Consider the following 16369-nt stretch of genomic DNA (forward strand, 5'->3'; position numbering starts at 1 on the left):
GAGAATATATCGAGCAATCATTAACCCCCAAAAAGCCAGTATAGCTATGACAATTTTAGACATAATATACTTTAAGACAAAAACCATTACTACACGACAATAAAAGATTCATATCATCAGGAAGAGATTACATTTGTAAACTTGTTTATTCCCAATAGAACAACTTGAAAATATATAGAGTAAAACTGATAGAACGCCAAGGAGAAACAAATAAATTCATATTAATAGGAGAAAGTCTAACACCTTTCAGTAATTAAGTCAAAAAAAACAAAAGAAAAATCAATCATAACACAAAAGATTTGAATAACATAGTAGGAAGCTTGATCTCATAAACCAGTGCTTCTCAAAATTTTGATTTCAGGCCTTCTTTACATTCTGAAAAACTACTAAGAATCCTAAAAGCTTTTGTTTATATGGGTTATTTCTGTTGATATTTACTGTGTAAGAAGTTAAAACTGAAATTTTAAGAAAATATTTACTGATTGCTCATTTTAAAATTACAATAAGCCCATTACAGGTTATCATATTACATAACTTTTATAAAAAATAACTTTATCTTCTAAAATCAAAAATAAATTAGTGATAAAGGGGCTTTGTTTTTTAATTTTTACTAATCTCTTTAATATCTGGCTTACTGGATGACTGCTGTATTCTCCTATCTGCTTCTGCATTCATTTTGTTGCAATATCACATGTCATGCAGCCTCTGGAAAATTCTATTGTACGCTCATGAGAGAATGCAAGAGAGAAGACAAATAATGTCTTATAATAATACTAAGAATAGTTTTGACTCCACAAATCCCTTGAAAGTGTGTTAGGGAACTCCTAAGTGTCCCTATATAATACTTTTGACAATTGGTAGAATACAATATGTAGTAATTTGCACCCACAAATTAAAAAAACACATAAAGCTTTTATAAATGTTGATTACGTACGGGGCCATAAAATACGTCTAAAGAAATGTTAAAGGATTTGAATGTTACAGACCATACTCTGACCATTAAGTTGATAATCAATAATACCATCTTTTAAAGATCAGGAAATGCATCAGTTACGTAAAGAATGTTCACAAAGGCACTATAAAAAAACCAAACTTCTTTCCATTGTATTCTAGATAAATAGTGACACAGCCATTACAGCCTATATGGTTTTTACTGAATATTATACAGCTATAGAAATAAATGTAATATAGCTACTAGCCACAAGAAAGATAAATCTCAGGAACATAATGTTGAGTGAAAAAAGCAAGCCACCAAATAATGTACACTGTATGATTCAATTTACACAAATTTATTGTTTAGAGATGCAAACATATGGGGTAAAACCATAAAGAAAAGAAAAGGAAAACAGACACAAAATTCAGAATAATGTTACCTCTGAGGAGGCTGGGAGAGAATGGGTTGAGGGAAGGATACGTAATTCACAGAAATTAATGTATTATTAATTCTCTAAACTTTATGCGAATTTTAATAAAATTCTTTATCTAATCAGCATTTAACTTTTAAAGTAAGACAAAAAGATTATATAAAAATGAACCAAGAAACATAAGCTAACGTGCCATATAATTCACATTTGTTATCACAGATGACAACCTAAAATTCATTATAAAACTTGGCTGTATCTCTGCCAAGTTCTAAGTGTAGTAATTTCTCATTCTGAATTATTAGATCATCATGTAATAAAGGCAGAATTGAAAGACTACCAGTGAATAACTGTGTTTATAAAACACAGAACCCAGATAAATGACAAAAGTACTATAAAATATATTATTCATGCCTGGTTCATAATTAATTATATGCCCTAAAGAGAAAAGATGTTCTAGTAATAAAGTTTTTATCATTTCAGGAGACACATTTATTTGATCTGCTATTTCACGATAATCTATCATTTGCTACAGCACTCAATCTTCCATAAATAGCCATTTCAAAGTCATCACTGGAGCTGACTTGCAGGGGAAAAAAATGACAATTAAGACTCCCAATTATTAAAATCTCATCCTCAAATTCAAAACTTTATTTTTTTTTTCCTTCTGCCAACGATATTTCAAAGAAGTGCATCTGAATCCGAAGAACAGGCCGCCTGCTGGAAGAATTCCATTCTGGACTCTGAGGTTTTTTAAGATCTAAGTCTTTATATACAGCTCTACCCAGGCCCAGGATTCCACAGCCCAACTGAGTTGGTTACCAAATATTTGGCCTGAGCAGAATTAAAAAACATACAGCATGTTCTAGTCCATCTAATACTGCTCTGGGGAACAAGCGTACAAGACCCAGAGGACACCACCCAACCCCACAAGCCTGGGAAAGCTGCAGCCTACCTTGTGGGCAACTGAGCCAGAGATGCAGAGTTAAGAAGTGGGGAGGGGAAGCAGCCTGTCTCATAAGAACATTCCAAATTTGCATCCACACCTCAGACTGTTCAACATCTCAAACCAGCCCACTAGCTATATACGATACCTTTCCTATAAGATACAAGCAAATCACATGAAAATTGCTTTTACTAGACAGCAGGGACATTTAAACACAGCATTTACTCTCTTAGTAACAGAGAATCCACACCATCTCCCAATCTTAATATAACCCCAGAGAAGTTCTGCCTAGAATTTTAATAAGCCCTCTTCCACCTACATCTGATTCTGTGAGTGTACAAGGAAATAAGGCCTGTGGCCAAGAAACATAGAAACAGAGGTACAGAGCAAGCAACTGTGTTCCCCCAGGAGGTAGCCTCTCTTCAATTGTTTTTGGAATCTTACTTTTCTTCTCTCCATACTCACCACAACCTTTATAACAATATCTGACACTACTGCATCTCTTATCCTTTAACAAGCTCAAAATTTCATCCCTGGTTAAGTGCTAGCCATACCAGTCTGCGGCTATCAAATCAAAACAGGAATAATCTCTGAGTATCAGCAGCACATGATAAAAACGCTCCTGAGATCACACTGGAAAATATCAGAAGCCAGGTAAGGCAATACTGTCAATATAAAGATTATTCTACAGTTATAATGATTTGTATATATAGAGAAATTAAATGGACACATAAAAGATTATCCCTTCGAAATACCTACATTACTTATAAGTAACACTAGGTGTAGTTAAGAGATCATGAATCATGTAAACATGGTAACAGGACAGCAAGCATCCTTCTCCACAACCTTCCAGAAGGCAAGGCTAAGCACAGCAGGGGGATAACGCTGCTGTTCTGGCCTGATTAGGCTGAGAGCGACATCAAATGCAACTAAATTACTCAAAATGTCAAAATATGGCAAGGAAATCATACACATAATGTTGCAGGAGCTTTGCATCTGGAAAAATTTGTTGCGTAATTTATGGAGCATGTGCTATAGGCACTGCGTGATCAAAGCAAACAGAAGGAAAAGAAAAAGGCTCAGTATTGTGGTCCCAGACTGATTTTCTGCAACATGAAGTCCAAGATTTTTGCATATTGTATACACAGCTGTGGAAACCGGAGCCCTCAAATCAAGGTAGAAAGCTTGGGAACCTCGGGGACCAAAACACATTCGTTTTGAATGTTTAGTAGTAAGACGGAATCACTTTCCATTTGCAAGTGCTTGTGGCAGCAATGTCATTCTCCACTTATTGCAAAAGAAAAGAGAATTTGAAAATTACAAGTTTTAAGCAAAGCATTAATTCTGCTTATAACTTATACCACACGGTGTTAAGTATCTTCTGCATATCTAATAATAGGAAACCTCTTAAAAGAAGGAGCTTTAAGATGCTAGAGTGTTCATCGCAGGAATATTACAATATGAGACTGAAATTACAGGGAGCAACATACATGACACAATGTGGTACCTGGAATTTCAGGCTTCATTTTTAGATCCGGCTCCCTAATCAGCTATGACAGGGAATGAGAATCCATGAGGCAAAAGGGAGCAGCACCAGATGCTGGGAGACCTCTCAGGTTTGGAAGGAAACAGCTGATAACAAAGCAGCCCCTGTTTAATCAGAAGTTCAGGTGTTGTCATCTGAACTCAGCTCCTTGTAAGAAGGAGGCTGCCCACATCAAGTCCTTCTCTAGAGCCTCCTAAATAGTCTGGACCAGGAGAACTGTATCTATGACAGCTGAAAGAAGCCTCCCGCACCTGAAATCAGAGGAGTTCAGTGTTTTACAAGCTTGGCTGGGTCTTAGAAATCACTCAACCTGCTCATTTCACACATCTGGAAAAGAACAGCCAAAGAGACTAATTGACTGAGCTTCCAGAGTCTTATCCTTCGGACGTGGCCTACACTTTTCTAACTCCAGGTCCTCGATCCCTCGCTACACAAGCAAAGCAACAGCACTTGGTAGAAACGCAGATTCTCAGGTCCCAACTCAGGCCAACTGAACCAGGAAATACTTTCAAACAAGATCCACAGAAGATTCCCATACACACTAAGGTTTGAAAGGCATGGCTCTACACCACAGTTTGACTCTTCCAATGCAGCAAAGCAGATATAGAGACAAACTGCCTGGGCTCTAACCCTGACTCCTTCACTTATTAGCTGTGTTACCCTAGGTAAATCCCTTAAACTCTCTCTCCCTGTTTTCATCTGTAAAAATCATCACAATACCTATATCATAGGCTTCTTATGATACTCAATAACTTTTTCATTACTATTCTAATTATGTTAAAATGTATGCTTACTCAACTGTCAAGGTGCCCTTTCCTACAGGATTCTCTCTTCTCAAGTCCTGGGTGATAACAGCCCCTCTGCTGTTACTGCCCTCACCTATATAAACAGTCCCTTTGCAAATAATCTGCATCCCATTATCCTATTTTGAATGCGACATCTCTTTGCTGGTGTGACTCTTACTAATACATCATGTCTTCTTCCATTCACCCAAAAAATGTTCCTGCACGTCGACGATGCCAAACACTATGCCAGTTGTGGAAGATAACAGAGGCAAAATAAAAGCGACTGAGTGCCTGAGTTCGTGGAATTGATATTCTGGACCTGACACTGTGTATGGCACAGAGCAGATACTCTTCCAAGTGGATAAATATAATTTCCTGTTTTTATTAAAACTTGACCTCAATCCTGTATCAAAAGTGCCTCTGATGGGGTTCATCAAGAGCCTGCTGGTTACACACAGCAGATATGCCAACGAGGACTGAGAGGTAGGGAATAGTGAGTTGGAGTCTCGAGGAAGGGTGCAAAGGAAACAAGCGCTATATGGATTTGAATCCAAATCTACTTGTTTTTATTTAATAAAACCAAACACTGGAAATATTTTACCCAAGAGTGGGATTTTAAAAATAAACACAGGAAGGTGAGTTTTGCAGATTTTTCGTCAGGTCAAACCACGGCATGCAGCATAACTCCCCTCATCTGCCAAAGAATGAAAGGTTCCCCACATAAATATCCTGGATGGTGCATTTATAAAAACAGTATTTTGTGGAAAACAGCCACATTTCTTAGGAAGCAGATGGATTAAGCTAAATGTCTTATTAGTAATATGCGTCATTTAAAATTCTCAGCTTGAGGCTTTGTGAAGTCATCTTTCCACATCTGTTTGAAAGTTCATCAAATTAATACCCATGCCTTAGAGACTGGGAGATGCTATCAACTTTCTCCCACTGTTCCTTCCCCCAAACCTCAGCTTTACTGCAAGCAAGCAGAGATTCTACCTTTAGAACCATCTCTGAGAAGGATCACCAGAGGATGATAGCATTGCCAACTGCATTGGAGGATGGTGGGTATTAGCACTAAGATGTTATAATTATTTCCTGGTGCTAACAAAAGTTTTCACCTGCTCTTTCTTCAGTTGTCCTTAATTTAAATAAAGGCTGGGAAATATCTAATTACAGTTCTTAGATTCCAAAATCTTAAAGGTCAACTTAGTCCTGATTCATTTGGAATATAAAAAAGAGAAGGATCACAATGAGAAATTCCACTTAGTATCTGTTCAGAAAAAAAGGAAGGCTCTCACTTTGTTGGTATTTTTGTTAGAATCTGTTAATATTAGGCATGAGTTTTTAAATCTCTGCTTTATGCAAGAGAATTATGCAGTAACTACACAGTAGGTCCTCCTACAAGGACCACCTCTATTAACACTAAATGAAACAGTAGTGGAGTCTACATATTCTTGAGAAAGGTCATGAATTAGAATTTGGAGGAAGGAGTAACTAGTGAGTAGTAAAGTAAAATTAACAAAAATCAATTTTCTGCCATTTTCTGACAAGGAACTCTAGTTATTACTAAAAGAATTCAATCATCAAAGAAATTAGCTAAATAATAGCCTAAAAGTCTAGCGAAGTGGATTTTTTCACACCATAATAGCAAAGCTATGGAGAATAAAGTTTATGTTCTTGGAACAAAAATAGTAAGAAAAAGAAAAGAAAAAAACTTTAGAAATTGTCTACTCCTTTTAAAGCAAATACTCTAAGAAAATGTAGAAAATTATCTGAATCTAATATTAATTTTACTTTTCTCTCATTTACTTGGAAGAAGATAACTAAATAATATCAATATAAAAATGTTCATTCTTCGAATCCATTAAAGTACTAGAAAAGAAATGGAATGCTGCTATGTGGCTATACAAATGTATACATTTTCCAGTCCTTTTAGTTAATGCTTTTTCTTACATATATAAAGATTACTGGCACACAGTTGACCTAATTCTTCTAAACGAAATATCAGTTCCCAAGTGGTTCCATAGTATACTCCTTCCATTACTATTCAGTTTTTCTTGGCTATTTTCTTTTGCTCATTCCTTTTTCTCTACCACAACATTTAAGCAATTTTATTCTAATAGCCACAAGCTATGATAAGTATTTTGATTATTTCATTTGATCAGAATATTAGTCAATTGAAGACTATATGTAACATATGATATTAAATACAGTTAGGATTTTTTTTTTTTAAGATACCACGAAGGCTTTAAAATCTTTTTGAAAAGGGCATACATAATCAAGGTTACAAATACATTGTAGCAAGTGATCACAGTAAAACCAGTAAAGCAATAGCAAGGGCCATGGGTCTTGGGATAAAAGACAACCAGGCTGGGCATGCTCAGGAAAGAATATCGAAGACAGGAAGAAATTATTGAGTGAATGGAAAAGAAGATACTAAGGTGAATGACAAAGGAAAATGACAGCAACCAGAAACATAAAGTATATTTTAGTGGAAGTGAGGAGAGCCATTTGACTGGAGTAAACCCTTCCAGTAGGAAAGCATTGGGAGATGAAGATAAACAGATGGTCTCGAAGCCAATGAGTCTATGAACGCCAAGAGAAAGACACTGTGGGAGGGTCAGAGATTGCCTATGAGCCAGCTAAACCCTGTTCCCTAAACCTGGTTCTGCTACCTACCACCCTGAGTTTTCACATGCATAAAATGTTGATAATAACAGTACCCAGCTCAAAAAGATTCCCTAAACAATAAATAATAAAACTCTATCAGTGCTTAGCACATATCGAGGGATAAAAAAATGTTTTTTAAGTTTTTTTCTATTATTGGCCACAGTGAAGAGTCTGGATTGGGTGGCCATTAAAGGAATCACTCATCTGGCAAAAAAGGCCCATTAGTCTGACCAGAGAGGGGAGGACATGCCTCCCTCATGCCTTTTGTGTAGCTTTCTCAGTGCAGTTTAAAGTCAATTCAACAACACAAATTTAAACTGACTTCTTACCCAGACATATCATTCCATTATACCCAAAGGTCTCCAGAACCAAGCTCCTAGCTCTGTTCTCAGCTGAAGTTTCCCAATAATGCTGTTATAGATGCTAAGCTTCGTGGTACAGTGAACATGGATGTGGGTCAAGAAAAACCTTAATTCAAATGCAGACTACATGTCACTCTTGATAAGCTATTTTCTCTGAGCTCCATTTTCTCACATCCAAAACATGGAAATAATAAAACTAATCTGGGTATGTTTTTATAAGGCTTAAATGAGATAAAGAAAGAAAACGCAACTAGCACATCATTTAAAACAGAATGCTAGGCGCTGATTATACGTAGTTAACCCTGAAAGCAATGTTATGAGGTACTCATTTGTTATTATTCACATTTTACAGATGAAACTGAGGCCTAAAGAGATTAACTAATGTGCTAAGTCACAGACAGCACGGGTCACAGAGCTGCATCAGAACCAGGCAGTGTGACTCCAGGACCACTCCACTCTCCCCTTCCCATCTCTCAGAAGCTGCAGAGGGTTATTACATTGACTACTATCAGTTTCCTCAGTCCCAGGGCCACTCTGACCTCACTGAATCACTTGTGAGAATGTCTTTGATTGACATAAAAACCATAATCGAAGGGAAATTCTTAATATCCTTTTGAAATTTGTTTACTTATTATCACATTTTTTTTATTCCTAATACCAAAACCTAACAGCCATTTTGATGGCATAGAGAGGTCTGAAGAGTGAGGTAAAGGTCCCAGCTGTTACCAAACTCATGTTTCTTTTTCTTCCAGAATTAACACATTTTGATAAAAATTTCCATCTTCTGAACACGTTCTGCCTTCTCTCTCTCCCAGCTGCAACCTGACAAAATTTGCAATTGGGTTGGCTTTATGCCTTGATGTGAGCTTGAATTTCTTATGAATTACTTCTCTTTTCACTCCTTATCAGTCCTTCTCTGTCTGTATGCCTTCAATAATTTTTCTGTACTCAACACATCATGTTCTTTTCTTCACCTGTTTCAATATTGCTCTTCTCACTCTATTGTTTTTCTTGGGAGGCTTCCCATTTCTTTGTTTTGACAACTCAAGGCCATTTTTTTTCCATTGCAGTTTCCACAGAATATTAACATATGTGAAGCTGTTTACTTATTTTTCTTTGAAAAGAAAAATAATCCAACACACCCAACATCCAACACTTTACTGAGGAAAATAACTTGTTTCTGAGATTATTTCTGGCGTTTTTATACCTTTACATAATGCAATGATCCCCTGTTCTCTTTCACTCAACCTGGGAACTTAATATGCCCTAAAATATATGTTGGTATATCTGCTTTCTCACTGAGCAGACAAAAGGCATCTATTTAAGCTATGATTCATTCTTTCTTAATCTAATACTGCCTTTTGTATTCTAACATTTCACATGTCTCTCAAACTTCAGGGAAGTTCATGGATAATATCCACAGGGATAATGTATTTTTTCTGAGCATCCACTTGAGCTTGCCTATCTCTAATAAGGCCACATGTCTTTTCAACCTAAAGAATAGCTGACATGCTATGATTTTTTTTTTCAAGAGGGTTCTAAAAGACACAAGACTTTTTCATATGGATGAACCTCTGACCCTTTCCCAGAATATCAGTATTTCTCCTTGCATGTCCTCCCATTTGGCATGTCTTTTCTTTGGGCTGCCACAGATGGGTGCCTATGCCATTTAGCAAGTGTTTAATCAATATTTGTGAAATTGCACTCATCGAAGTGATGACATTTCATAAACACTCTAGCATAAAAGTTGTTGGGCACAGAAGAAAGTTGACTGCACTTGTAACTCAGGTGCAAAGTCTCGAAGGTGAGGTAAATACTGCTGAGAGACACTGTTGCCTCAGATGGACCAAGGGGTCAGGAGGGTCTCAGGGCCAGCGGGACAGAAGATGCCACACATCCACCTGTTCTTGGCCAAGCATCAGTGGTACAGCAGATGCTTTTTCAGGTGACAAGAAAGCACAAGAACAGACACATCTCTAAATCAGCCTCATGATATTTAGGGCTTTCCCAGATTAGATCTGTCTGGGTTACTCCAGATCCAAAGATACTCTTCAGGTCTATTACAGATGTAGGTTAAGCTTAGAGATTACCATGGGTACATTTTCTTCCCAGCCACATGACCTTCCAATCCATTTTCTATGTGGAAATTGACTATAGGATGAGCTTAACCAGAGGCTGGACCATAATTGGGCAGGAAAGATACGGTAACAGAAAACAGCCTACATAGACTAAACTTAGGAAATTATATCTTCTATGGAGATAAGAAAGGGAATGATGCCAAAGGCAATATTAAGGTAGACTTCAGCTATACCAATACTGTTTTTGTCTTTAGGAAAAGCAAAAAATAAATGACTGGAAATAAATATGACCAAACATAATATGGGTGTTTGTTATATTATTTTTCATATTCACGTGAATACTTTAAATTTCTCAGACCAAAAAAAAGTAAAGAAGAAAAGCAACCTTTATCCTTATTCACTTTGGTGACGATAAATTCTGACCAAGCCTGTATATCAGATTCTAAGTTTTAGAGCTTGAATATAAGAAACAGAGTTTTGTTTTCACAGAAGGAAAATAGTATGTTGACTTGAAGGCCTCTATTGAGGCAATTTTGCCCAAAAGAGATTCTAGAATTTTTTCCCTTGTTTACCTTTAATAATGATGGAGCAACAGTATGCTTAACTGCTGGGTGCATGGATCCCGAGTCACACAAAGTGGATTTAAGTCTCAGATTTCTCATTTAATAGCAGTATAAACTTGGATTAAGTGATTACCACAACTATATCGTAGGAATGGTTAGTAATAATTGTTATAAATTGCATGAAGTATGTAAAGGGTTTAGCAAAGGGCCCAGCACAACACAAGCACCCAATTGCACTTATTATTGTGCACTAATCTGAAGATATCTAGTCTTTCTACAGTTGGGCATGGCAGGGATAAGCTGTTTGTTTAATACATCTGGGATGGTACTTTTCGATGTCTTGAAAGTTTTGGCTTAATTATTTATTAGCTCTTTTCCACCAAGAAGTAAAAGAGAACCAATATGAAATGCTTATCAAAAGCCAGGAGATAAACATGGATCAGCTCATTTAACTGTCATCATTTCCTTGGGAAATAAGTCTTTCCACCATGTTTACGTATGTGAAAGGCAAGGCTCAGGGAGGCTGCATAAGGTACACAGCATTACATGGATAGAAAATGGAAGTTCAAGGACTTGAAACCATATCCATTTGACTTCATTATATAGGCTGCCTCAGGTTGCAGAGGGTCAAGCTGTTTAAAATGTTTCCTGGAAATAACTGCCAGAAACTTCTAGACAGGATTATTTGTGACAAAAGCAGAAGTATCTTGGGAGCATTATTATGCTCCTCTTTTCTCTGCACTTCATGGAGCCCGAGTAGCTTCACCCCATTTTACATGCTGGGTATGAATGTTCTGCTTGGCTCTTGGTCTTGTCATCATTCTGGAAATAACGGGGATTTCTCTGTTTAGAGCACCCAGCTCAGCACTTTTTAGAAGGATATTCTTTACCTTAAAGTAAAATGATGGGTGGGATGTGTCACATTTCATTTGTAAGCAGTCATTAAATATCATTTTTCAAAAGATCTCTAAAGTGACACTGAGCTAGCTGTTCAGTGATAGATGCATTCCTAGGCCCTGGTTATTGTGTCTTCTAGATGGCTGTGTTGCTCTGTGGTGAAACTTTTTTACGAGTTATTTCTGAAAGGTGGATTGTGTGTGTGTGTTGAGAAAGTATTGCTTTGTAGACTTCTGATTGTGAATTTTTAAAATTAATGCATATCTAAGAAAGACATTCACTGTGGGCATTCCAACGCAGTGTTTCATTGTGCTCATGGTGGTACACAGCCTGGAAAATAGTTCTCTTTCAAAAAAACAATCAGCAACACTACATTGCTCAGATTTTTCATAAATAGCAATGAAGGACAATAATGAGAGCGTTAATGTTTCAGACATCATCTTAGCCATCAATTATTATCACATATGTATTTTCTGCTTAAAAGTACCTAGAGACTGGCATCCATTCTCAACTTATCTGAAAGGTTTACCTGTTGGTTGTGGCCGTAAATTATGTACTTTAAAGAATAGAATAACAAACTGCATTGAAGATATATGTAGTCTCTCACTACTTTACTTGAAAACCAAAAGTGCAGTTTTATAATTAAATAGACAACTCTTATTAATCAAAACTTTTTTCATCATAAATGCAGTATAGATCATAAATCTTTTTACAAAGTCACATTCTTTTCACAGTCACAGAGAAAATTTGCTTAAGGGAGCTAAATGCAAAGTATAAAAAAGAAATCTATAATAAAGACTAACCTGTCAGGAACTAAGAGCACTACCACTCAAAAGCTGAAATGTATTGGTTATTTAATAGGTACTGAGGGCATGTCTAGCTCTTAACATAAGACAGACATTATTCCTTCCCTTCATCCAACTCTGGCTGGTTGTTTGTGTTTGGTTGTTTTATTTATTTTCTGAATTATGATATATTAATTGCCTCTATCCCCCTAAAAGTCCATACTTATGTTCCCTTTAAAGACTTTACCAATCCTTTTAGAGGTTAAATTGTTAAGAGCAAATCTTTAATGCCAGGTTTCTCATGGAGACTGCTGCTTAGGGGGATTTTAAAATCAACATGCATTTTCTAGATTATATATAAAGTAATAAAGATCATGGTTTGGATAATATGAATAACATTAGAAATTCATAAATCTATAACATGAAACACTCTTCCTAGATTGTTATAAGTCAAATATCTACAAAGCTAGTTTTTTTTTTATTTTCAACCTAATGATTTGTTTATTAAAGTGACGTTTTATTCAATAGTAATTCTAAATACATAGAAAATTTAATTTAAAAAGTCAACCACTATTTTCAGAAACTAAGTACATCTTTTGAAACAACTTATAATGAGGATGGCATTCACTACTTAAGAATAAGTGTTAACACAGGAATTCTATTATCCTCTAAACCTTACTGAACTTTCCCTCATTACAAGAATGTTTTATTTAAAATCATTCCCCTCCAAAATATTGTAGTCTTATGAAAAAAGAGAAAATAACTAAATATACTAACAAGTCAAATCATGACTATACTACTTTCTTTCATAAAAATGGCAAAGAAAAGGTGAATGCTACAGAAAGGTTTCTAAACGATAATTCTTCTACATTGACTTCAGCATAAAATAATCATGGTTGGGGGAAGCCACATCCTAACACTGCCATTTATAAAAAGCCACAATTAAAAAGTTATATCAAGCTCTTTTCATATATTAACTCATTTGTTCCTCAGAATATCTCATGGAGTAGGTACTAGTATTACTGCCTTCTACACATGAGGAAACTGAGACACAGAGAATTGAAGTAATTTGTCAAAAATCATATATACCTGGTAAGCAGTGGAGCAGAACTGGAAGCCAAGCAGTCTGATGTGAGTCCATGCTCTTTACTGCTGTGTAAACATTTACCTCATAAGTTTTTATAAGAATTAAAATTGTAAGCTATACATAAAACCTAGAAGATGATTCCTGGCCATTGGTAAATGTGACTTCATGGGAGCTACATAAGTACCCAAAATGCTGATATTGATGAAAATCATGATCGTGATGCTTGCTTCTGAACCACAAGAGAATTGTCAAATCATTTGTATTCCCACAAAAGTTCCCTCTAAACTCTTCTTCTTCTTTTTTTTAAATGTCTATAGCACCCGGTCTTCCTAGGTGGTCTCCCATCCAAGTACTAACCAGGCCCGACTCTGCTTAGCTTTCGAGATCAGACGAGATTGGGCACGTTCAGGGTGGCATGGCCGTAGACTTAAACTCTTCTTGAATTAAAAGATATATGTATTTTAAGATTGCATTGTTTTTTAAGATTCAATCTACCTAATATACCAGATCAAAGTGTGTGGCAGACAATTTTCAGAGCAACAAACTGGAAATCCTACCAAATTATCTGAAACCACCATGATCTACTATTGCCGGGTGTAAAATAACATTCTCATGAAAGAATTATTTATATATGCCCTGAATGCTTATTTTACAATGTTAAGATGAACTGATACTGTTTTTATTACAATCACTCAACAATTGTTCAGCAGGCTATATTAAAAGAGAGAAAAAATATTAATCTGGATGACAGTAGACATTAACTAAAAGAGCAACAAAATCAGCAGTAAACTCCCTACAACATCTTCAAAATCCTAGTCATGTCCATCAAAAGAAGAGAGAAATGCTTGGTGGCACGGAAGTCACCCAGCCTCTTAACCACACAGGACAGAGGTTGAGTATTCCTTATTGTTGAGCTGATGAAAAAGCATGGGCCTGGGATCCTCTTCTAAGGAACCTACTCTAGCAGTGGCAAAATTGCATGCCAACCAGAAATGCCTACGTTCTGATATTTTTTTTTTCAACATATGTCCCTGTTCCTCTGGTTGGAAAGCAAATGCCTAAGCTTGCTTGCTCTGCACCGAGAGGAAAAAAAAAAAAACTTATCATCCACTGACTGAAATTCACAGGGGATCGAAGATTGCCAAGAATTGTACCCAATCAAGATGAAGCAGAACGAACCAAAGGCTGTCAATAGTTAAGAACTCTACCAACTGCTATCCATAAATTAAAAGAAATTTTGCCTCCTTAGCATGTGATTTATTTGAAAGAAGCTTTCAGTGCTAAATTCTGAAAGAAGCCAAGAAATACTTTATTGAAATGATCCATTTTAGTGCTGAGCTCAGTTCAAGAATCAAAGCAGATTTCAATAAGCTTTCGGATGAATTCATCAAGGTAACCCCTGCTTTACCACATACTCTGGTCAGTGAAGGCCATAATATTTATATGTCTCCTTAAATCCCCTGACTTTAATTACCTCACAATTTCCCTTTAGTGCCAAACTGGTTCAGGAGGAATAACATCACTCTCAATGAATGGTTAGGAAATAGTAAGAGGAAAAAAAAAAAAAAGTCTTCAAATTCTCTATCCATTAAAGGGAATACTTTTCTGGTAAGCTCTATATTAGAGAAAGGCTATTATAAAGAAAGTTGGGAGCCCAACTTGGGTAAATCGACTCACCAAAAGAAAATTAAAGGCACATTAATGACTCTCTCCCCATAGACACAGTTCACAATTAAGAAGTCTAGTAACTCTGACACAGTTTAGTTTTGAAAGTAACTTGTTCCTTTAATTGAAGGTGGTTTGTGTTTTTACCCTGGATTCATTATTGAGGTTTACCCTTGCACTAAATTTTAAGTAGGGGAAGGGATTTATCAATATGAACTCACAAACTTCACTTTTAAATGTTGGATAACTTTCTGCATAGACTTATGTTAACTTGACACCTCTTTCCTTTGGTCACTTCACTCTTGAAAGCAGCAGCTAAGTAAGATTGAAAATGATTATCTGAGATCAGTCAATGAGAGAGGAGTATAAAATGGTGGGGGTGGGGTTGGCATAAGAGAACCTAGGTATTTATCAGTAATACAGGCTTTCAACACAGATTTTGCTCTGTCACCTCCAAATCTCACTTCACTAGGTCAATAAGTTTCTCTCAATGCAGATATGAGGTTGTTAATAATGATATGAAACACATTTGCCCTACTCATAGGATCATAAATGTGGAATAAACATTCAAAATCCCACCTCAGGAGTTTAATCTTCATAGCATTTCTTACTTCAGGGAAAAGTAGTATAATGCAAGGTCTACAGAAAGAAAGCATCAAAGCAACACTTATAAGATCAGTTACCTATTCCATCAGGGAAAGTCAAAATATTTATATGTCTCCCTAAGTCCCTTGACCTCAATTATCTCACAAATTCATTTTAGCACCAAATTGTTATCTAATCCTAAACATGTCTCAGTTTCTGGATTTGCATGCCAATATACAAGGTATTTACAAGAAAAATGTTTAAGACCCACTGAAGTAAAAAAATCCAACGACCGTCTCACCCAGAAAGATAGAAAATGAGCCCATTTTAAGTGAAACTACCATGATCATCATCCAGCTAAGTTCCATGAGGGCAGAGCTTTGTTGACATCACTGCCAAAAACGGTGCCTGGACCACAGTAGGTGCTCAGTAAATAATGCTGAATAAATGATCCATGACAGACCCTGCAGGGCAGCAGAAAACAAGGAAACGAGCAAGAATTTGAGGCAAAAACTGTCTTCAGTGCTATTGGGATCACTGTTATTTAAATATTAAATCAATCAAGTATATATAAAAAATGACTATGATATATAGGCATATCTACATATATGAGTTCTGAAGATAAAATTTCATGTAGAATTCACTGAGCTTTCTAATGTGAAAGGGAAAGTGTGTCCATGTGGGAATGAATTTGATATAATGAAGAGGGTGGGGGGAAGGAATGCTTACATAAAAAACATTTCTCACGCCACATGGAGTGAGTAAAAGGTAGTAGTAACTGAAATTTCATCTAATTCTAGAGTTTATAAACTAAGTCAGATTTTTCATTGTACTTCCTACCTATAAGCCAATCATCAAGTCACATAGAAAAACAGGCAATTAAATAAATGACTTGCAGTAGGATTTTTCCCTGCGTTTGGTAACTTCTGAAAACATTTTACCTGATGGTATTTAGCCAGTTTTTTTGTCAGCCTAATGTCATTCACGCAATGCAAATACATACTAGCAAACAGCCTTGAAGTTCAATCAAAAAAAAAAAAAA

At 36.2% G+C, this 16369-nt stretch overlaps 1 protein-coding gene and 1 pseudogene across 1 annotated transcript in view; both read right to left on the bottom strand.

The window, feature by feature from the left end:
• TMTC1 (transmembrane and tetratricopeptide repeat containing 1) overlaps positions 1–16369 on the bottom strand; it is a 244594-nt gene that overhangs the window by 199954 nt on the left and 28271 nt on the right. The gene's annotated exons all lie outside the window — the stretch shown is intronic.
• On the bottom strand, positions 13386–13504 carry LOC111741861 (annotated as a pseudogene).

This window comes from Pteropus vampyrus, unplaced genomic scaffold, assembly GCF_000151845.1.
Source record: "Pteropus vampyrus isolate Shadow unplaced genomic scaffold, Pvam_2.0 Scaffold82, whole genome shotgun sequence".
Lineage (NCBI taxonomy): Eukaryota > Metazoa > Chordata > Mammalia > Chiroptera > Pteropodidae > Pteropus > Pteropus vampyrus.